At 47.4% G+C, this 21,910-nt stretch overlaps 1 protein-coding gene across 1 annotated transcript in view; it reads left to right on the top strand.

Moving 5' to 3' along the window:
• The first annotated feature begins 12,641 nt into the window (after nt 1–12,641).
• Nucleotides 12,642–21,910, top strand: part of ANXA6 (annexin A6) — a 49,160-nt gene continuing 39,891 nt past the window's right edge. Inside the window, exon 1 of the mRNA XM_040498039.1 lies at nt 12,642–12,770. The gene's annotated coding sequence lies outside the window, so the exon portion shown is untranslated. The remainder of the gene's footprint in view (nt 12,771–21,910) is intronic.

Raw genomic sequence — 21,910 nt, 5'->3', positions numbered from 1 at the left:
GTTAGCCAAGCCAACAAGTCACCCAGGAAAAGTCGTGAAGATGTCAAGTCTCATCTCGGGACCTGGGGGTGATGACAACGATCTGAGCTGAAAAGTAGCGGGCACCCGGGAGCTGTGCAGATTGTTTCCCGTAACTTAGGTCATGTAACACACAGGGGTGTGGAAGGGGTTTGCAAGATCACGCAGTCCATCCTTGTCGTTGTGCAGATGGGGGAGCTGAGCTCAGAGAGGAGACCCTGCCGAGGCGGCACAGACAGCCCGTGGATAAGCTGAGCTTAGGGGTTCCAGTGCTCACTGTCCCCGTCCCCACCATGCTGTGAACAGGGTACTCCTGGGAAAGGCAGAGACAAGGAGGGGTGGGGGGTCTCAGGACCCCCGGGAATAAAAAGATTCGAGATTGATGTCCATACCTGAAATGACACAGATGAGCAGGCACCAGGACAGCCAGCAGCAGGCTCGGGAGACCATTGTGCAGAGAACTAGAGCCAAGGTGATGTGGCACAGAGACTGCAGGGGAGAGACTGCTGGGGCCGTGTGAGCAGGGAAGTGGCCAGGCACGAGGGATGGGGGCGGGGTGGGGGGCGCGGGGGGGGGGCACAAGCGAGGGGGCCTGATTTCAATGGTAAATCAAAGTCTTGGCTTCTTTAGGTCTCCAAACAAAATTCCTTTCTCTGGGCTCCCCCCCTCCCCCCCCCCAGCCAAGGTGAATGGAGCTATTCAGAGCCCTGCTCAGGAAAAAAACAATTGTGCAGCCAGGAGGGGAGTGTCCTCAAGGGCAGACAGGGAGAGCTGGGAGGCAGCCGGAGGGGCCGCTGAAGGTCACAGAAGGGTCATGACAGGGCCTGAAGGACAGGACTACTTGAGGACACAGCAGGTGAGTGTGGCAAGGAGGGGGTGAGGCCTGAACCAGACCTAAAGCAGGGCTGGCAGGACCAAAGCCGTGGGCTGCAGCCCACTTCTCCACAGCCCTGAGCAAAGAATGGCTTCACATTGAAAAAAATATACATATGGAACCTTCACGAGTCCCAGTTTCAAGTGTACACGCAGCCAAAGTAGGCACTTCTCATTTTTAAATGGCTAAAAATCCATATTTGGCGATACACGGAAATGATATAAAAGTCAAATTTCAGTGTCCGTGAATCAAGCAGTATTGGAAAACGGCCACACTCACTCCGGTACGTACTGTCTAAGGCTGCTTTTACACCACCACCCAGCTGTGTACAGAGACGCGTGGCCCACAGAGCCCAAAATATTTACCACCTGGCCCGTTGCAGAAAACGTTGGTTAACTCTTGCTCTAAAGGTTGGTATTTATAAAAAATAATTTTCTGGGGGCGTCTGGATGGCTTAGTCGGTTATGCGTCCAACTTCGGCTCAGGTCACGATCTCACGGTCCGTGGGTTCGAGCCCTGCGTCGGGCTCTGGGCTGATGGCTCAGAGCCTGGAGCCTGCTTCAGATTCTGTGTCTCTTTCTCTCTCTGCCCCTCCCCGGCTTGCACTCTGCCTCTCTCTCTCTCTCTCTCTCTCTCTCTCTCTCTCTCAAAAATTAATAAACATTAAAAAAAATAATTTTCTGAACTAAATAAGATGTAAGTAAGATTCATTCTCAAAAAATATTCCACGTGAAGTTTAAGTTCCCTTTGACCCTCCTTCCCACTCCTCCCCCCCCGCCCCCCCCCCCCCCCGCTTTCCTCAGGGGTTACCGCCTGGGTGTGTGTTCTAGATCTTTTTCTGCATTGACATAAGCATATGTGTATCCACAGGGAAACGAAGGATTGTTTTGTGAATTTGTTTTTCTGTAGATGGTTTTACACCGCAAATAGTTTTCTTAGACTTGCTTTTTTCTGAACTCAACAATGTTCCGTGGCCCCCTATATGGACCTACCTTTATACTTTTTAAAGCACTACATAATATTCTATGGCTTGGCTCTCCTGTTTATTATTCCCTTAGGAGAGGACATGTAACCTGGTTCCATTTTTGCTATTGGAAACAATGCTACAAAGAGCAAGAACTAGCCCTTCAAGGCTCAAATAGCTACATTTCCTTGAAGAAAATGCTTGTTAAATGAAAGAATGGTGGGCGCCTGGGTGGCTCAGTCGGTTGAGCGGCCGACTTCGGCTCAGGTCATGATCGAGCCCCACGTCAGGCTCTGTGCGACAGCTCAGAGCCTGGAGCCTGTTTCGGATTCTGTGTCTCCCTCTCTCTGACCCTCCCCCGTTCATGCTTTGTCTCTCTCTGTCTCAAAAATAAATAAACGTTAAAAAAAAAAAAATGAAAGAATGGTATGCAACGCAGGCACATGACTGGATGTACTCTCACTCATCCATGTTTGTGACTAAGTAAACACCACCAGGCAAGTCCCTCCAAATGTAGGCATAAGCCTCTTGCTGAAGTTTTGTGTACCTGCTAATTACTGGTTGTAAGCAGGTGGAAAGCCTCCTGGCTTCTGGTTGAAACAGGATTCCCTCTGTACAAACTCAATGGGCATTCTTGGAAGGTAGTGTGATGGGTGGGAAGCAGCAGAGAATGGAGAGCCCGGGCGCTTGGGGCCCCATTCTCACCTTGCCACTTGCTGTATGACCTTGATCAGCCTCTTCTCTTTGGGCCTCAGTTTCCCCATCCGTTTAAGGAAGGTGTTGGACACTTAGAGCTCTGGCCTCGCAGAGCCTTAACCTCCTCTTTTCAGTGACCCAGTCCTTCAAGGAGTGGAAGCGCTCTGAGAAGTGATGGTGTAGCTTCCAGCCACGTGGGCAGAGTGCTCTCAAGGGAGGTGCTGGGAGCAGGGCAGGGCCCCACCACTTTGAACCCAAGTTCTCACTGATTGTTCCCCAGGGGAGAGATTTCACAGAGTGTCCGTGCAGCCCAGCCCAAGGCCCTAGAGAATGCCCATGGCGGACTGGAACCCAATGTCCTGGGTTTGGACTGTTGGCTACCAGACGCTCTTGGAGCACCCCGTTTCCCTCTGTTCCACAGCACTTAACACAGGTTGTTATTTATGAGAATTTGTGTGATTGCGTCATGAATGTCTGGCTCCCACTCTGTAGGGCGTGAGCTCTGTGAAAGCTGGGACCAGGTCTGTATTGCTCAGCCCTTATCCCAGTCCCCTAGCACAGTGCCTGGTACTTTGTGGGCACTAGACAAACACCTGCTGAATGAATAAATGAGCTGCTCCAGCCTGGTTTCAGAAGCAGAGACAGCCTTCTCTTTAACCCAAGGGCCCAAAGGGGCAAATAAGGAGGAGTGGGGAGCAGAGGGGGCGGTGTGCAAATATGCCAGACAACATCACAGAATTAGAAAGGTCATTCCCTTCCTGGGTGTCAGCCACCGGTGGGCTGGGGATGGGAGGTGGGGAGATTCTGGAATAGTAGGCCTTGGGGAATTGGTACTCACAGAAGCTCTGAACTGCAGTATTTATTCATTCATTCATCTGTTTCATCCATCAAATATTTATTGAGAATCTACTTTACCAAGCAATGGAGACAGATAGCCAAAATCACACAAATAATGATCTAACCACCAGTTAGGACAGTGTTGTGATGGGAAAGTAGGATCCTAGGAGAGATAATGGGGAGGGATGTATAAAGTGCCCTGGAGGGGGTGCCTGGTTGGTTCAGTTGGCTGAACCTTGACTGTGCATCTGACTCTTGATTTTGGCTCAGGTCATGATCCCAGGGTGGTGGGATCGAGCCCCGCTTAGGGTTCTGAGCTGAGCAGGGAGCCTGCTTAAGATCATTGCACCATCTCTCCCTCTGCCCCTCCCCTGCTTGTGTTCTCTCTCTCTAAAATAAATAAAAATAAATAAAATAAATAAATAAATAAATAGAAAAGTGCTCTGGAGAAAGGATTAGGAAGGAATTTCTGAAGAAGTGCTATTTTAAGGAAAATCCACAAGAATAATGAGCTTCTATTAGTAAGCTTCCAGGCTTATAAGAAGAGCCTTCATTCCATGGAAATGGAATGTTTCAATAGAATTTCGAGTGAGTCACGGGATCTTGGAATCCTAGAAAGAGAATCTCAGAGTCACAGAATCTTAACTTCACAGAATCCTGAAACAAATACTTACAGATTCTTCAACAGTAAATGGAACCTTAGAATTCAATGTTAAAGACTCAGAATCTTCACATAGAAGAACAAAGGGAATCTTTTTTTTTTGCAATTTTTTTTAAATGTTTATTTCTTTTTGAGAGAGAAAGAGAGAGTATGAGCAGGAGAGAGGCAGAGAGAGAGAGGGAGGGAGACACAGAATCAGAAGCAGGATCCAGGCTCTGAGCTGTCAGCACAGAGCCCAACACGGGGCTCAAACCCACGAACCGTGAGATCATGACCTGAGCTGAAGTCACACGCTTATCCGATGGAGCCACCCAGGCGCCCCAAGAACAAAGGGAATCTTAAGAGATAATTTACTTGCATCACCTTCTCTCTCCTATTGTACAGCTAGTAACAGAACAAAACTAAAGAGTGCAGTCATAGAAGCCAGCCAGAACACTCACTTCTTATTATTAATAGATTAGGACTCCATACATTTAGTAAATAATAATAATAATAATAATAATAGCAACAATGTTTACATTTACTGTCTCATTACTATGTGCTAATTGCTGCTAAGTGATTTATATCCAACACCAAACTTGTGAAGTATATATTTTATAGTACCCACATATTATAATTAAGAAAACAGAATCTCAGGGGGAATAAAAATGGTTAATGGTCACTCAGCTAGAATGCGGTAGAAACAGAACCCGTGCGGTAAAACAGCACAGTACTACACAGCTTTTTTTCTAATTACAGCTGTTTTCAAGCCTCTTCCCAGTGACCCCAGCTTTCCTGTAACTTTGCCCTTAGGAGTAAAAGTACTCTCTTGGCTTGAGTTTGCTGTGGGGTGATCAACTTCCTGGAAGATCTGTAATACACTCTCATGTCAAAGAAGCCTTCTGAAGACCTAAATGTGCTGTTAAGCCTAAAAGAAGTGAGTTTGTTTATGGGATCCAAGCGACAGTATGACATCGGGAAACTTAGTTCCCGTCTGAGGTCAGGCACTAAATAGCTATGTTTTGGCAGCTAAGTGATGGAGCCTCCCTAGGTCCCAGGTTCCACGCCTCTTAGATGAGCTTCTAGGGCCTGCCCTGCCTACCCTCAACGGTGGAGAGATAATGCATGCAAACATGCTTTGTGACTTATGAAATAAATGTAAGGATCCTAAGGTTCAATGGTGTCTCTTCTACCTTGTGAGTGAGAGCGTGGTTGGATCTCCCTCAATGGAGGGCAATTTGGAAAGATGAGGAGCCTCAAAAAATATTCATTACTCTTTTATCTGGAATTCAAGTTTTAGGAAACAATCTCGGAGCCATGCTGAAAAATTCAGAATCAACCTAAATGTCTGACAACAGGCGATTAGATAAATAACTTATACTATTACCATATAATGGAATTTGATATAGTTACTTTAAATGTTTTGAAGAATATTTAATCACATAAAATATTGTTCATAACAAATTAAGGTATATCAGAGATAAAATAATATTCACAGTAAGTTCCAGGTTTTTACAAATGAAAATATACATGAGTGGCACATAAGTGATCCATAAATATTGCTATCATTATTATTATTGCTGTTGATGTTATGTAATAAAAGAATGATATTAATCATAGTGTTAATGTAGGCTGTCTTTGGATTATAGGATTATGGCTTTAAATTATTTTCATCTTTTGATGAACTATCTATCTTTTGATGAACTATCTATAATGAACGCCTAATATTTTTCCAGGAGAAACAATAAAAATCATGAGAAAAGTGATTCTGTGACTTTTAAGCCTATTTTTTGTTTGCACTCTATTTCTCTATCTCTCCACCCGCTAAGTGACCTCTGTCCCAAACTAAGTGTCCTCGCATCCCTGAGACCTATAGCCAAAAATTATCTGTTTTGTGCCAAGTGGTTAGAAAGTCCTTGTGTTCTTCCCCACACAGAGGGGCAATCCCCGTCTTTCGGGGGAATACCGGACACTGATATAGGCCTTTCTCGTAGGGGAAGAGGGTTTTTCTGGTGTTCATATGAACAGTCCCCCTGCCCCGGGACTCCTTCCTTTAACTAAACTTAAAAGTGAGACCCATCTTTGGGCACACTCTCCTGATGGAGGCCGGCAGAACTGGGACCTGCCAGCAGGTGGCAGTATCTACCCACTTGCAGCTCTCCAGAGGGCCGCCCAGAGATTTTGAACTTTTCTCCTGAAATCAGAGAAACTACCGCCCAGAGAGAGGGGGAAGATGGTCTGAAATCCCAGTGCATTGTTCTGCCCACATCTCCAGACCACACTGTCTTTCTCTGTCACAAACATTTTGGAAGGGCCACTCCATGTAGGAAGGGGCTTGGAACAGAACCAAAAAGATGAAGTCATGTCAGTGTGTTTCCTTCCCATATTTGCCTCCTTCCAGGCTTTGTTCCCACCAGTCAGTGACAGTATGTGACATATGCTTACTTGCTTCCTCCACAGCCCCTGGATGTTTATGTTGTTTCCTTTCTGTGTTTAAAAAATATGGTGTGGGACCTAAAAAGCTTTCTCTGTAATTCAAATTATTTTTCTTAGGACTGATTCCTAGAAATAAGATGACCCGTCAAAGAAAATGAGCAGTATATTAGCCTTGTTTCTGCAGCTCATGGAATAAGGCCCTGGGCCCAGGCAGTCAAGGGGACCAGCCTTTCAATCCTGCCTCAGTCATCTGTGCTGACTTTGGGCAAATGCTGTATTTTCTCTGAACTTCAGTAATCTTTACCCCAAATTAAGGATACTAAAGAGCCCCTCCACCTGTATACTAGATACTATTCTCGCTCCAAATATCACTCCCCTCTCTCTTCCATTTCTTCACCCTCTATCTGGTCATTCCCATCAGCTCACAAATATGCTGTGATTTCACCAACCCTAAACAAAAAACAATCCAAAACTCTCCTTTTGATCCTCATCCCCCACCAGGGATGCCCCATTTCCTTTGCTGGCCTTTGTGACAAAACTCCTGGAATAAGTAGTTTGTACTTGTTACGCTAAGCCTGTTCCTCTAAGGCCCTTGTCCCCAACACTCTACGGAATCTGCTCTCCACGGGAAAAGTTGACCTTCATAATACTAAATACAGTGATGGATTCTTGGGTCTTGTCCTACTAGACCTAAGAGTAGCCTTTGGCACAACTGACCACTCCCTCCTCCTTGAAGCCCTTTCATTCACTTGGTTTCCAAAACACCACACTCCCTTGGGTTTCCTTGCACCTCACTGTGAGCTCTTTCCCAGGTGCCTTTGCTGGGTCCTTCTCCTCTTTCTGATTCTTAGTGTAGGAGTGACCCTTGGTTCTCTTCCCCTTTGATGAGCTCATTGCTTTCTCTGGCCTTGAACAGTATTTATATACCTGTAACTTTCAAATTTGTATCCCCAGCCTGACCTCTTTCTTGAATGCCAGATTTGTCTATCCAAATGGCTCTTAGACATCGCCTCTTGGATGTCTAATAGAAATCTTACCAAACTGGTCACAGACTTGAAGTCGATCTTTTTTCCCACTTTCACTCTCCAAATTTCTCCTCCTGCAATTTTGTTCATCAGAGTTCAGAGTAACTCCATCCTTCCAGTGGCTCAGGCCAAGATCCTTGAAATCATTCCTGACTCTTTTTTTCTGTCACCTTATATCCAATCCTTCAGGAAATCATGTTAACTCCACCTTGAAATATATCCAGTCTCTAACCACTTCTCACCAACTCTATGCCATTTTGGCTGAGCCACCAGCATCTCTCACTCAGATTACTACAAAAGCCTCCTAACAGATCCCCAGTGCCTACTCTTGCCCCCCATTAGTATTCAGTATTCTTGACACAGAAATATATCAACTCCAGAATATATAAAGAGCTCTTAAAACTGACCAGCAAAAAGACAACCCAATTTAAAGACAGGCAAAGGAAAAAAAATTAAAATGGATGAAGGACATGAATAGACATTTCCTCAAAGAGGATGTGTGTACAAATGGCCAATCAGCACATGAAAAGATGTTCAGCATCATTAGTCATTAGAGAAATGCAAATCAAAATCATGAGATACCAGAAAAAGAAGGAAAAAAACAACTCAGCTACACTTCAGCTACAAAAAGAGAAAATAAAACCACAAGATACCATTTCACACTGACTAGGACGGCATTAAACAAAAAATAAAAACCAGAAAATAACGAGGGTTGTCAAGGACATGGAGAACGCTTGTGCATTGCTGGTGGGGATATAAAGCGGTGCAGCTTCTGTGGAAACAGCTCAGCAGTTCCTCAAACAGTTAAATACAGAATTACCATACGGGCTAGCAATTCCACTCTTAGTAAATACATAAGAGGACTAAAAACAAGTACTCAAACAAGGGTTGGTACACAAATGTTTATAGCAGCACTACTCACAATGGCCGAAAAGAGGAAAAAAGCTAAATGCCCATCAGCTGATGAAAGGATAAGCAAAGTGTGACATATCCACACAATAAAATACTATTCAGCCATAAAAAGAATGAAGTGGGGCTACATGTTGCAGCATTTAGGAACCTCGAGGCCATTATTGTGATGGTTAGTTTTACATGTCAACTTGACTGGGCTAAGGGATGCCCGGAGAGCTGATAAAACATCACTTCTGGGTGTGTCTGTGATGGTTAGCAAATGAGTCACTGAGAGATTAGCATTTGGTGCAGTATACTGAGTAAGAAACTGCCCTCACCAATGTGGTCTGGTCGGGCATCATGCAGTCCATCGAGGGCCGAATGGAACAAATGACAAATGGCAAAGAAAAGGCAAATGCAGCTCTCTCTCTCTCTTAAGTTTATTTATTTTGGGGAGAGAGAGAGAGAGAGAGAGAGAGCAGAGGAGGGGCAGAGAGCACCCCAAGCAGGCTCTGTGTACTTTGCGCAGAGCCTGATGCAGGGCTCGAACTCAGGAACCGGGAGAGGACGACCAGAGCCCAAATCAGGAGTTGGATGCCGAACCAACTGAGCCACCCAGGCGCCCCGCAGCTCTCTTCTTGGGTTGGGACGTCTATCTTTTCCTGCCCTCAGACCACCCCTCCACCCCACCCCCATTCTCAGGCCTGCAGGCTCTAACTAAATCACACCACTGGCTTTTCTGGTTCTCCAGTTTGCAGCCGGCAGTTTATGGGACTTGTCAGTTTCCACAACTGCCTGAGCCAATTCCTATAATAAACCTCCTCCTATATATATATATTTCTAGATACCCTGTTGGTTCTGTTTCTCTGGAGAACCCTAATACGATTATGCTAAGTGAAAGAAGCCAGACACTAAAGGCCACACATAATACCATTCCGTTTATATGACCCACTCAGAATAGGCAAATCCATAGAGGCAGAAAGCAAACTGGTGGTTTCCAAGGGTTGGGGGAGGGGACACTGGAGATTGTTTAACAGGTACGGGTTTTCTTTTAAGGGGATGAAACCGGCTTGAAACTACGCAGAGCGGGTGATTGCACAACAATGTGAAGGTACTAAATGTCACTAAATGGTTCCCTTTAAAATGGCTGATTTTATGTTATGTGAATTTTACCTCCGAAGAAAGAAGAAAATAAACGTCCTGTCCCTCCTCTGTTCCACACCCTGCAACAGCTCCCCAAATGCCTCAGAGTAAAAGGCGAAGTCCTCACAAGGGCCCACAAGCCCCCACCTCACCCCCATTTCATTGGGTCCCTCTTTATCTCTGCTCTCCTGATACTCCCCCTCCCCCTCCCTCCACTCCAGCCACACTGGCCTCCTTGCTGTTCCTTGGAACATTCCAGGCCTACTGTTGCCTCCAAGCACTTGCTCCAGCTGTTTCCTCTTCCCGAAGACACTCTTCCTACAGCTTGGCTACCTTCCTTACCTCTTCCACGCTGTCGTTCACGCTGTCGTTCACGCTGTTTGGCCCCTGCCGAATACCCTACAGAATACTGCAACTTCCTGTTATCCTGGGAACCTTCACCTGCTTTTCCTTCTTTTTGTCCACAGCACTTGTCACCCGCTAAGATACTGTCATGTCTGCTTATCGCGTATCTGTCTCTCCTCTGCTGGAATGCAGAGGCCAGGAGGGCAGAGATCTTCATTTTGTTTGCTGATAAAGCTCTGAAAATAGTACTTGGCCCATAGCAGGTGCTGAATGAGGATTTTCTAATGAATTTGGGGAGATGAAATGTAACATCACAAGTAAAGCTCTTACAACACTGCCTGGCTCACCGAAAATGCTCAGTGAACAGCAGCTACTATTTATGATGCTTGAGGAACCCCAACCTCCACCCTGGGGCCAGCCCCTTTATAATCTGTCTAAGAAGGTATTGCCTCATCTACTAGAAGATCTGTTAAAACAAAAACAAAATCCATCCAGGTATATTTGAAGATCCAGTTGGTTTCATTAAATAACTCATGAACTGGGCAATGTCCCACGTAGGAGGCAGAGGGGAGCCTGGAAGAGTTGTACAAAATGGAAGGTTTTTATAGAAGGAGGGTGAGCAAGAAAGTTATTAGCAAAAGAAAAGGGGTGTTCCAGGCGAGGTGGCTTTTCCTTAGGGAGAAAAGCAAGGGGTCCTATCCTGTAGATCATCTCATCTTTCTTTGGGGGGTCTCCGTGGCAGATTCATTGGCACTGATTGAAAAATTCCTGACTGACCGACCGGTAAAGCCTACATTTCTGGGGGAGGTTGAAACGGATTAGGTATTAATCCCCAAGTCATGGTTTGTGAATTTAGCCTCAATGACACCATGTTGGGCCTGTGGTTTTATTTTTAACAGATCTCATTATAAGGTAATTATTTTAATTTCTTCTTAGTCCCCCACTGGATTCTATTCATCTTTCTGGTCAACATCACTCTCACCTGGGTGCCTAGGTTGGGTCCATTTGCTGTGGGCCAGCATTGTATTTTATAGTTTACAGATCACAAGTGTCCAAACTTCTTTGTAACAATGACCTGTTTGTCTTCTGTGAGAGTGAACGCTCCATGAGGGCAGCTCAGGGCCCCCACTTCCTATTTGCTCACTTCCATCTCCCAGCTCAGTACCTGGCATGCAGCAGGTACTCAATAAATGTTGTTGGGGGAACGAATATGTTGGGGAGGAAAAACATCCTCTGCCCTTCAAGATCCTTCTGGCTAGACTAAGAATCAAATTGACATGAGACAGATTAACGGGAAAAAATCAAATTTAGTTTCATACATAAGGAATCCACATAAACATGGAAATCCCAAAGGCACTGAAGCTATGCAACACTTATATGAGCCTGTTATGAAGATAAGTTTCTTAGGCTAATTGGAATGTCTTGTTAAAAGCTCTCTTCTTGGTACAGGCTCTTTCCAGTGTAAATTTAGGCAGTTGAGGGGGAGGTGGAGAGCTTTCCTTGAATCTGCTGGGTATGGATTGCTTTTAACTCAAAATAATCTTTATGCCACAGTCACCCATCTTGGAGCAGCCTGCCCTTGGCGCCTACAAATAGATGGAAGGACATACTTTCCACCCAGGTCTCCTTGCAGAATTCTTAGAGGACTCTGAACTGGTGACAGATTGAGGACAACCATTGGAAAAAGCTTTTGGTCATCCCTATCTTTTGGATGAACAAATTGATTTTTAAACCAGTTACATGTCTTGTCCATGCAAACTCAGCAGGTGAGTGGGGAGCCCAGGGTTGCCATCTGTCCATCTTTTCACCCAAGCAGAACTTTTTTTTCTTTTTAAAAAATATTTTTTAATGTTCATGTATTTTTGAGAGAGAGACAGAGTGTGAGCAGGAGAGGGGCAGAGAGAGAGGGAGACACAGAATCCGAAGCAGGCTCCAGACTCTGAGCTGTCAACATGGGGCTCGAACCCACGAACTGTGGGATCATGACCTGAGCTGAAGTCTGACGCATAACTGACTGAGCTACCCAGGCGCCCCACCGAGGCAGATGTGTGGGGGATGGGAGACACTACTGAACTTTATTGTAGGACCACCTCCTCCAGGAAGTCTTTACAAATATCCTGGGGGAACAACATTCTCAATTTCCTCTGTATTCTCAAACAGTTTATTGTTTTTTATGTTCTAGAATTTTCCACACAGCCCTGGCTTTTAACAGCTGGTCTTTTTGCCTTTCCTGTGAACTATGCACTCCCCAGAGTCAAGCTCTAATAAGTGTCCCTCTGGAGTCTCTGGCCAGGTTCAAATCCCAGCTCCACAACTTACCGGCTGTGCCACGTGGGTCAAAGACCTGGACGTCTCTAGGCTCTCCTCCGAAAAGTGGGTAAGTAATGTCACGGGTATGATGGGGCTACTGAGGAATGTAATCTGACCAGGCAGATAAAGTACATGGCCTCAATTTTGTCAAGTCTCAATGTTCGGTTTCTCAGCAAAGTTTTGGCAAGTAGTAGGAATTTGGGGGAGAAATGTCCAGCTCAGGGAATCAGAAGCCCTGACTTCTGGCCTTGAGTGGCCTTGGCCAAATCCCCCTACTTTCTCTAGGTCTTTGCGGGGGTCTGAGCACTGACGTAGGTTCTCCGGGCTGTGGGGCTGGGCCGCTCGGGGCTGGTGACATTCTAAGATTCCAGGAGCGAATGAACTTGGGGGGTGGGGCTGGGGGAGAGGAGGCGGGGCGAGCCCGATTGGCCTTCGCGCGCCACGTGTCCTGCGGGGGAGCAGCCGCCCGCTGTCCTCCCGGCCCGCCCCGCGCTGCTGCTCCTGCTCGGCTAACGGGCTCCCACCCTGCGAGCTCCGCGTCGCGTCCGCGCGTCCGTCTCCCAGTCCGCTACAGGAAGCCTCCGCCGCGCGGTGAGTGGGTTGAGGCCGGAGAGGGGATCGTTTCGAGGGATTCCCCTTCCTGGGGGCTGCAGGGACGCGGGGACGAGCAATAAACGCCCAGTCATTGCTGACCTGTGCCTCCCGCGAGGCTCCTGGGAGGGGTGCGGGCAGGTGGAGGGCGCGGGCAGGTGGGAAGCGGCGGCGGGGCGGGAACGCGAGGGCGCGGTAACCCGGGAGGGTCGCGGGCTGAACGTGCCTGGGGGAACGCAGTGGAGCAAATTTAGAGCCTCGAGCGTAGAAGCAGAGGCGAAGGCGCTCTGGCTGGGGGAGGGGAGAGCAGGAGGGGAAAGGAGGGGAGGAGAGGGGCTGGCGGACGGACCTGCAGCGGGTGTGGTCCAGAGGCTGGGGGCAACCCGGCAGACGCAGAGCCGGGTGCTGGCCGCGCTTTGAGAGGGGGCGGGGGCTGGAGAGACTTAGAAGATCTAGGGTTGGGGACAGCTGGACGGGGGTCTAAGGACCCGCAGGGAAGGGTGTGGCTGAGGCCAAACGGGGACTGAGGCTGCAGGAAGAGTCAGTCATATCGTACAGCCGCTGGTGCAGCGGTTTGTGGGTGTTGTCGGAAAGAAGGCTCTGTGTGCAGACCGATGTGGGGGACTGGCTCGTTCACACCCCAGGGACCCGCCCGTCCCCTTTGGATCACCGCTGGCCTAAAGGAGACTTGGAGCTGGGCTCGAAGGACAGAGGCCCCACCCTTCTTTCTGCTCTCCGGAAGCCCATTTTAGGCCTAACCAAAGCTCTTGGGGCTTCAGATAACTCCCAAAATACCCGCATGGGACTGAAATACCCTGAATCCAATCCCAGCTTCACCATCAACTTTCAGTGTGACCTTGAAAACGTAGCTTTCCCTCTCTGAGCCTCAAGTTCCTTTTCCAAGTCCAGAGCTGATAAACTCAGACCCTCTTGGTGGAAATGATGGCTATCGTTAAAATTGATTTATTTGTCAGCTGCAAGGAATGATTGCAAGTTTGGGAAGTCTTGATTACAGGCTTGGGAAGCCTGGGCGACCCTTGTAAGCCCTGGAAGGGGAAGGGGTGGGGGTGGGGGCTTTTGCTAAGAGAATCCAGCCTTTGCTTCCTCCCTCCCTTCCTTTTCTCTAAACCCCCTTGGGTCTTCCTGACAATTCCAAATTTGGCCATATGGCTCCCGGGTTGGTGAAAGGACTCTGGTTTCCTCCTTCTGCTCTTTTCCCTCACTTCCCCCGCCCCACCCAAAGCACACCTTAAGTTGCTAGCCCACTGACCCAGGAGGGATATCCTGTCCTGCTTGGCCCTCCAGGTGAATGATCCATCCAGCTGCAGCTCCCGCAGACCTTGCCCTTCCAGCTGGCAGGCCTGTGCCATGCAGAGGGCACTGGCCTGGGAGTCATGGAAAGCAGGGTTACAGTTCCAGGTGCTGGAGGGGTCCTTGGGCAAGTCCCTTCCCTCTCTGGGGCTTAGTTAACCATCCGTAGCAAAGGCTGCTCAACTGGCTGTCGCTTCCAGTGCTGGTGTTCTAGGATTCAACTGTTCTAGGACTTAGGATTCTGGGAGTTGGGTGGGGCCAGGGAGGGAGGCACAGGCCTGCATCCCCCTCTGCAGCTGTGACAGTCACTCATCCATCTTTCCTTGTCTTCCACCCTTTGTTCCCAAGGCACTGGCTGCTCAGATTCAGAAAATATTTGCGGTTTCTGAGTAAGGGCCATAGCTCTTGCTGGGGCAGAGTGTGGACACCAGTGTGCAAAGGAGGGGGGCTGTCCTTTGGAAGTGCGGAACCTTGCCTATTGGAGCTGACCCCTGGGACAGGGCGGGGGAGTTCTGCAGTGTTGGGAAGCTGCCAGCCTCTGGAGCATCTGCAGTGCAGCACCCAGCAGGAGCCTTGGGCCACCAGGCTCCAGCCTCGGCCCCAGCCTCTGAGTAGCTGGGGCCCTGGGCACATCTACCCTTCTGGGCGTTAGTTCCTTCCTCTGTAGAGGGGTAAGAGATGTGTCCAGGGCATCCAGCTGGTAGAATGGGTGCAGGCTGCATGACTCCTCATGTTGTATTATTCTAGGATTTTCTGGGGAGGCCCAGTGGTATCACTTAGCCTCACCCCACCCAGCTTCTCCAAGATACTTCCTGGGTGGGGACAAAGTGCAGGATGTGGTCTGTACCCTGATTTCTGAGCATGCAAGTCGGTGTCTTGTCCTCACACCTGCCCTCCCTGCACCTCCACAATGGAGGAGACGGAGTCTTTGGGAGCGGGGACTGTTATGCTTATAAACTACTTGGCTAGGCATCCAGCCACTGCATTTCCTTTCCTCCTGGGATTGAGAAGCTCCCACAGAGACTGGCTAGGGAGAAATGACTGTCTTTGGGTTCTTTGAGCTTCAGATTCGCCCTCCTGTAAAATGAGGAGGAGGTTGATACCCTCCTGAGATTATAAGACAGCAGCTGTGAGAGCCTCGCCTTGTAAACTGCAGAGTGCTGTGCCCAGAGAAGCAAGTGCTACCGTTGTCATCTCAGAAGGGTGTGGTGCTTGAGAAGGCAGGTGACCTGAGCCTCAGGTTCATCATCTGTAAAATGGGTGTCCTGGTGCTTCTGAAATAATAATAAAATCGTAACCCGCATTGTTTATTGAACCCTTCCAACTTGTCAGGCTCTGGCCGAAGCCCTGATATATTACATGCTGTTACCATGCCTATTTTGCAGACGTGGGAAGTCAGCCCTTAGAAATTTAGGGAAGAAATAATACTAACGGCTAACGTTGTGTTTCCTGTGTGGCAGGGCCACTTCGAGGCTTTAGATGTGTCTGTCTTCTTTATGTCCTCGCCAGCACTCCTCTGAGCTGGGCACCCTTTTTATCCTGTTTTGCATACGAGGCTAAGTACTTGCCCAAGGCCAAACAGCTCCCAAAGTGCAGGTCAGGCTTCACTGTCAGGCAGTGGGGCTCCAGCGTCTGTCCCATTAGACACTACACATTGCTGTCTCTCACAAAAGTAACCTGAACTGGGGTTCAAACCCAGGCCCATCCAATTCTAAACCTGGGGCAGCCCGAGGATCTCCTGGGGACTTGTCCAACCCTGAGATCAAGGGTTCTGGGTCAGGAGAGGGAGAGACTGCTCTCTAAGAAACCCGAGTGCCTCCACCTGGGGGGGTGTGCCCAGGCACAAGGCCAGGAATGGCATTTCCCCTGGCTTCATCAAAGGCTTGCTCCCCGAGGACTGTGGGGCTGATCCTGGTGTCTTCCTGCAGGCTGGGGGAGGAGCCATCAGGAAAAGGGGAAGGGAAGGATATCGATTTTATAGGCCAGGGGCCTCTGAAGTCGGGTGCACACATCCTGGGGGGCGCGAAGATGATTTTCTGGGGTACAGGAAGAGACAGGCCTCTTCTTACATATGCCTTTAATCTCATGCTTACAAAATATATTTTTATCGTGATGAATGCTCAATTTTTTTTTTGTTGTTTGTTACTGGTGGTATATGAGATCAAAACAATTGAGGATTACTGCACTAGATTGCCAGCTTTGTGTGGGTGGGAGACACATCGGTCTCAGTTTTTATTCTACCCCCATCTCCAGCCAATGGACAAGCTCAGTAAATATTTTTTGAAAAATGAGCCCCTGCTTCATCACTAGTTTTCTTAGTGACATTGGGCACATAATACTTAACCCCTCAAGTTATTTCCTCTCCTGGCTATATAATGAGGAATTAAGCACAGTTTGAGGAATTAAGCACTAGCCTGGATGTCCTCTTACTGTATGATTTTTTTCCCTACAACGGGGTCACTAAGAAAGTATTAAAACAGCTCAATGTATTTCACCCAACAATCCTTATGAGTCATACCCTATGCTAAGGGGTACAGCAAAGAAGCAGGAACAGTCATTTTTAAGAAACAGTAAAATCATGATTCAAAAGATACAAAAATGGCCATGTGCCAAGATTTTATTCTACTAACTTACTAATGACTGGACAGGCAGATGTTAAAACCAGCTCGAAAGAGAATCAGTAGACACTTTTTTTAAAAGGAATTTTCAAATGGAGGCAAACTGGTTTTTCCGGCAGAAGGAGAGGGGAATTAATTGGACCTTTATCAGATAGAATAGTATGAGGGTGTCTATAAGAATTATTTTATGTTACCACCATTTACTTACAAATTACTGAGCTGTAAAATAACTCAAAGACAGACAGGAATCAGATAACCCGGAGGGTTTGAGGTAGATATTTTTCCTAGAATACCTTGGAGGAAAGCAACCTCTCTCTATTTGAGGAGTGGTAAATCCTAATGGTTGACCCAAGCCAGTCTAATATAGGCGAATTCTGAGTACTATGGGGGGTTCAGAGGCAAGAGAAATCCCTCCTGGCTTCCTGGAAGAGTTGGAAGAATCACCTAGAAAAGTTTTTAAAAATTACCAAAGCCTACGCCTCACCCCAGAAACCAATGAGTCAGAATCTCTGGGCATTGACCTTACGCTTTGGTAAATTGGAAAAAGTCCCCAGGTGGCATTAATGAAGCCAGAATTGAAAAGCACTGGTTTTGATGCTAGAAGCCTGGATAGAAAATGCTGGTAGAAGGGGTTGTGTGGGCTTAGTGGGGAAGGAGTGTGGTGGTGGGTGAAGGAAAGAGAGGGGAAGACAAATCAGGAAGGATGTTGTGATCCTTGGATGCTGAGCTAAGATGGCCTGCATTGAAAGGGGTCCCTGGGGACAAGTGGGCAAGGAGTGACCTGGCCCAAGTTAGAGTCCCCAGGCCTTAGGGGCACAGAGGTCTGGCTGAGTGTTTGTGTGACCTTCCAAGTTATTTTTTTTTTAATATTTTTAATGTTTATTTATTTTTGAGAGACAGAGACAGCATGAGTGGGAGAGGGGAGAGAGAGAGAGGGAGACCCAGAATGTGAAGCAGGCTCCAGGCTCTGAGCTGTCAGCCCAGAGCCCGACGCGGGGCTCGAACTCACAGACCGCGAGATCATGACCTGAGCTGAAGTCAGAGGCTCAACTGACTGAGCCACCCAGGCGCCCCCCAAGTTATTTTTTGATTATTCTCACATTTACTTCCCCCCACACACCTGGTTTTACCCCCTACGCTCAGCATTGCCACCCTCCCTAAAAGCGCTCTGTCTTCCTCCAAAGTAGGCAAGACACCTTTGGAGAACAGAAATGATTTTTTCTTACGCTGGTGTTTCTGTTCAGTCTGACATCTCCTGTCCCCTCTATCTGCTTCATTCCTTGAAGTCCAGACTCCTGATTGTGCACATCTATCAGCCTGAACCCCTAACATACGTCTTATAACTGTATATATTTGGCACAAATGCAACAGAAAAGGACAAGGTAAAAATAATTGAGAAAGTTGTAATGTTTTTGTCCTGCACCCCAATGGCTTGTAGTGTACCCCACTTTGGAGACCACTGCTCTGCAACGGTGACCTTGATAACAGAAGCCACCACTTACTACACATTTAATGTGTTCCTGGCCATGCTGAGTATTTTACCCACCTTAGTTTATAGAATTTTCACCAAAAACCTTAGGATATTAGCATTTCCCAGATGCAGAAACTGAGTCAGAGAGAAATGACAGAACTTGCCCTAGGTCATGAGCTAGGAATTTTCTGGAATGTCTGGAGTTTTTTTCCCTTTATAAATGTTGGTTTATTTATTTATCTATTTATTTTTTTAATGTTTATTTTTGAGAGAAAGAGGCAAAGTGTGAGCCAGAGAGGAGCAGAGAGAAAGAAGGAGACGTAGAAACCAAAGCAGGCTCCAGGCTCTGAGCTGTCAGCACAGAGCCCAACACGGGGTTTGCACTCACAAACCCGTGACCTGAGCCGAAGTCAGACGCTTAGCCGACTGAGCCACCCAGGTGCCCCTGATGTGTCTGGATTTGAACTCAAGCCATGCCTGCAAAGCCTGCGTTCTTGATTACGATGCCACTCTGCTTCCACTGTAAATGTTTGGTTTTATCATAATAAAAGCTACCATTTATTGAGACTTTATTCTGTAATAGGCACTTGGCTTAGGGCTCTTCATCTGCTATTTCATTTATTTACCAGTACTTGGAGATAAGTTTTACATGCATTCTGCAGATATGGAAATTGAGATTCAGTTAAGGTAGTTTACCTAAATCACACACTGGGGGTGGAGCTGTGACTCCCAGCGAGGTCCTACCTGAAAGCCCACGCCTCTTGCATGATTTGGCAAGACCCTTCCCCTGTCCAGCTTGTGGTTTCCCAGGTCTTGTGCTTGGGCAGCAGTAAGCCATAAGTCCTGCCAGCTCTGGTGTGTTCTCTACCCTAGAGCATTCCTCCTGAATCAGTCTAGAGATCCCAAAGGGGAAGGAAGGAAACTTGATTGCTTGCAGGCTAAAGGACTAAGGCAGGGGGGTAGCCAGAGTAGCAAAAAGCCACTGGAAGACTCTTGAATATTTAAAAAAAAAAAAAAAATTGGGGGGATACCTGGGTGGCTCAGTCGGTTAAGTGTCCGACTTTGGCTCAGGTCATGATCTCATGGTCTATGAGCTCAAGCCCAGCATTGGCCTCTGTGCTCACAGACCAGAGCCTGGAGCCTGCTTCAGATTCTGTGTCTCCCTCTCTCTGTCCCTCCCCAGCTTGTGCTCTGTGTCTCTCAATAGTATTTAATTATTAAATAATAACTAATAATATTTATTATTTATAATAAATATTTATATATTAATTATTAAATTAATTATTATTAAATTATTTGGATTAATAATTTAATTTGGATTAATTATTTGGATAATTAATTTGGATTAATTATTTGGATAATAAAATTATTTGGATAATAATTATTAAATTAATTACTAAAATAATAATTATTATTATTTATAATAATTATTATTTAATAAATATTAATATTTATTATTAATATATTTCATATAATATATTATATATTCTATAATCACATAATTATCAGATAATATTTAATAATTAAATAATAATTAAAATAATTATTTTTTGAGAGAGAGAGAGGCATGCACCCACATAGCAGGGGAGGGGCAGAGAGAGGGAGGGAGAGAATCCCAAGCAAGCTCTGCAGTCAGCACAGAGCCTGACACAGGGCTCAACCTCACAAACTGTGAGATCACGACCTGAGCTCAAATCAAAAGTCAGATGTTTGACTGAGCCACCCAGGTGCCCACCCCCTGCCCCCTACCCTTGAATGGATTTCTGGAGTGATCAGTCATCATGAGCCCTGTTGCATATCCAGGTCAGAAGAGGTTCAGGGTTCCTGGGAGGAGAGAAGCACAGGTCTAGAATGGCCATACCTGCCAGTCTTGTGAAGCTATTTCAACCAGGATGATAAGACTAGCATATTACGTAGGGGGGAGGCTTAGGGATAGAGAAGAATCCTGTGACCTGGGAGAGAAGCCCCTGAGACTAATATTCTAGATTTTGTTATGAAAATTCATGGTTGAAATCTATAAAAGCCTCTCTCATCCACTCTGGATTTTCCCAAAGAGAGAGTGATATCATCCCCATTTTACAGATGAAGAAACTGAGGTCCAGAACGGGAACCTGGCTTGTCTGAGGTTACAGACAGATTGAGAATCAGACCTAGGTCTTTTTCTTGGGCCTCTCCTAATATCCCATTGCAGCCAGGGTCCACAGTGGTGTAAGGGCTTATGACCTGGGGCTTGGAGGCACAGATATTGGCCATTGTCTGGGCCTTGGCAAGTTACTTACCCTCCCTGAAATGCCTTTACCTCATCTAGAAAATGAGGAGCCTGAAGTAGTGGATGGTTAAGAGCCCTCTGGGATTCTGAAATATTGTATATAACACATTCATTCAACCAATTTGAGAGGTACAGTCTGGGTTGCTCTGGGAGAGGTCAGAGACCCTTGTAAAGCCAAGGTAGATGGCGCCTCTGATTAGCACCAGGGCTTCCCTAAGCCCACAGAGGAGGGGCTGTTGGAGATTCAAACCCCTCCCCACCCCACAAATGGCCGTCTCAACCTCTAGTTCTGGAAGAAGTTTGCTTTTTGTGTAGACACAAGACGTGCACTCACATGAAGCACACACAGACTGCTCTCTGAGCTGAGGATATTTTCCCAAAGACTTGGAGGCCCTTCCTCTAAGCCGTCTCTCCTTGGAAAGGGCTCTCGTCCAGATGGGCCTGGGCTACAGCCAGCAGCTGAAGTTTCCAGCAACAAGGCCAAAGGAAAATGCTTCCAGACTGGAGATGCAGGTGACAGGCCTTAGCCCTGCCTGCCTCAGCGGACTTCCCAGGCCTCTTTCTGTCCATTTCTATGCTGGCCTTGGGGATCCCTCACCCCCAGCCCACACCATGCCCCAGGTTTGGGAAACCCCTGAGCTGGCTCTCCCGCCAGGCCCTGGGGTAGACTTGGGCCCCCCTCCCCTGGGTGGGGGGGGGAGTTTCCATTTCCTGGTGAGAGTTGCATGTTTGTACAGAGGGGCCCCTGGTTGTCAGGGAAACAGCAGGGTTTCCTCAAGCTCTGCTGGGGTTGCAGACAGATCTCTATCCTCTGCTGTTCACTCCCAGCCCCTCCTCCTGTCTGTCTGCTGACTGCAGTGTGGGGGACTCATGATCAGGCACTGGGGACACAGGCAAACACGACAAAGCCCCGTCAGAACTTCCCACCAGTGCAGTGAGTACCTGGCCTCCTGTGCTCTGCCCTTGACTTCAGTTAAAATGTCTCCTCCTCCAACAGTCCTGCAAGGGAGCAAAGGGAAAGCCCCAGTTTTGTACTTGAGATGACCTTGAACTCAGAGATGAGCAATATGCTGAAGGGCACGTAGCTAATAAGTGACAATCCAGTTCTGTCCACCTGACTCCAAAACCTGTGTTCTCTCTACCGTGTCACACTGTCTCTAGTGCCCCAAGATGGGAGCAGGATTATGGACTGAGGTCAAGGGCTGACTTCCCCTAAGTTTTTGTTGTTGTTGTTTTTTGGGTTTTTCTTTTCTTTTGGTGGTGGTGGTGGGCTACACGGAGAACGGAAAAGCACTGAGCTAAAATGCCACCCTGGTTTCCGCTCTTCCAGTTCTGCTCCTTGTAGGAGCTGATCGAGGTTATTATTCTTACTTTTAAAAAGTAACACACAGGGGCGCCTGGGTGGCTCAGTCGGTTGAGCATCTGACTTCAGCTCGCGTCGTGATCTCATGGTTCAGGAGTTCGAGCCCCG

This window comes from Herpailurus yagouaroundi, unplaced genomic scaffold (assembly GCF_014898765.1).
Source record: "Herpailurus yagouaroundi ecotype Mexico unplaced genomic scaffold, PumYag 29, whole genome shotgun sequence".
Taxonomy (NCBI): Eukaryota; Metazoa; Chordata; class Mammalia; order Carnivora; family Felidae; genus Herpailurus; species Herpailurus yagouaroundi.
This window is presented reverse-complemented; position numbering and strand designations above follow the sequence as displayed.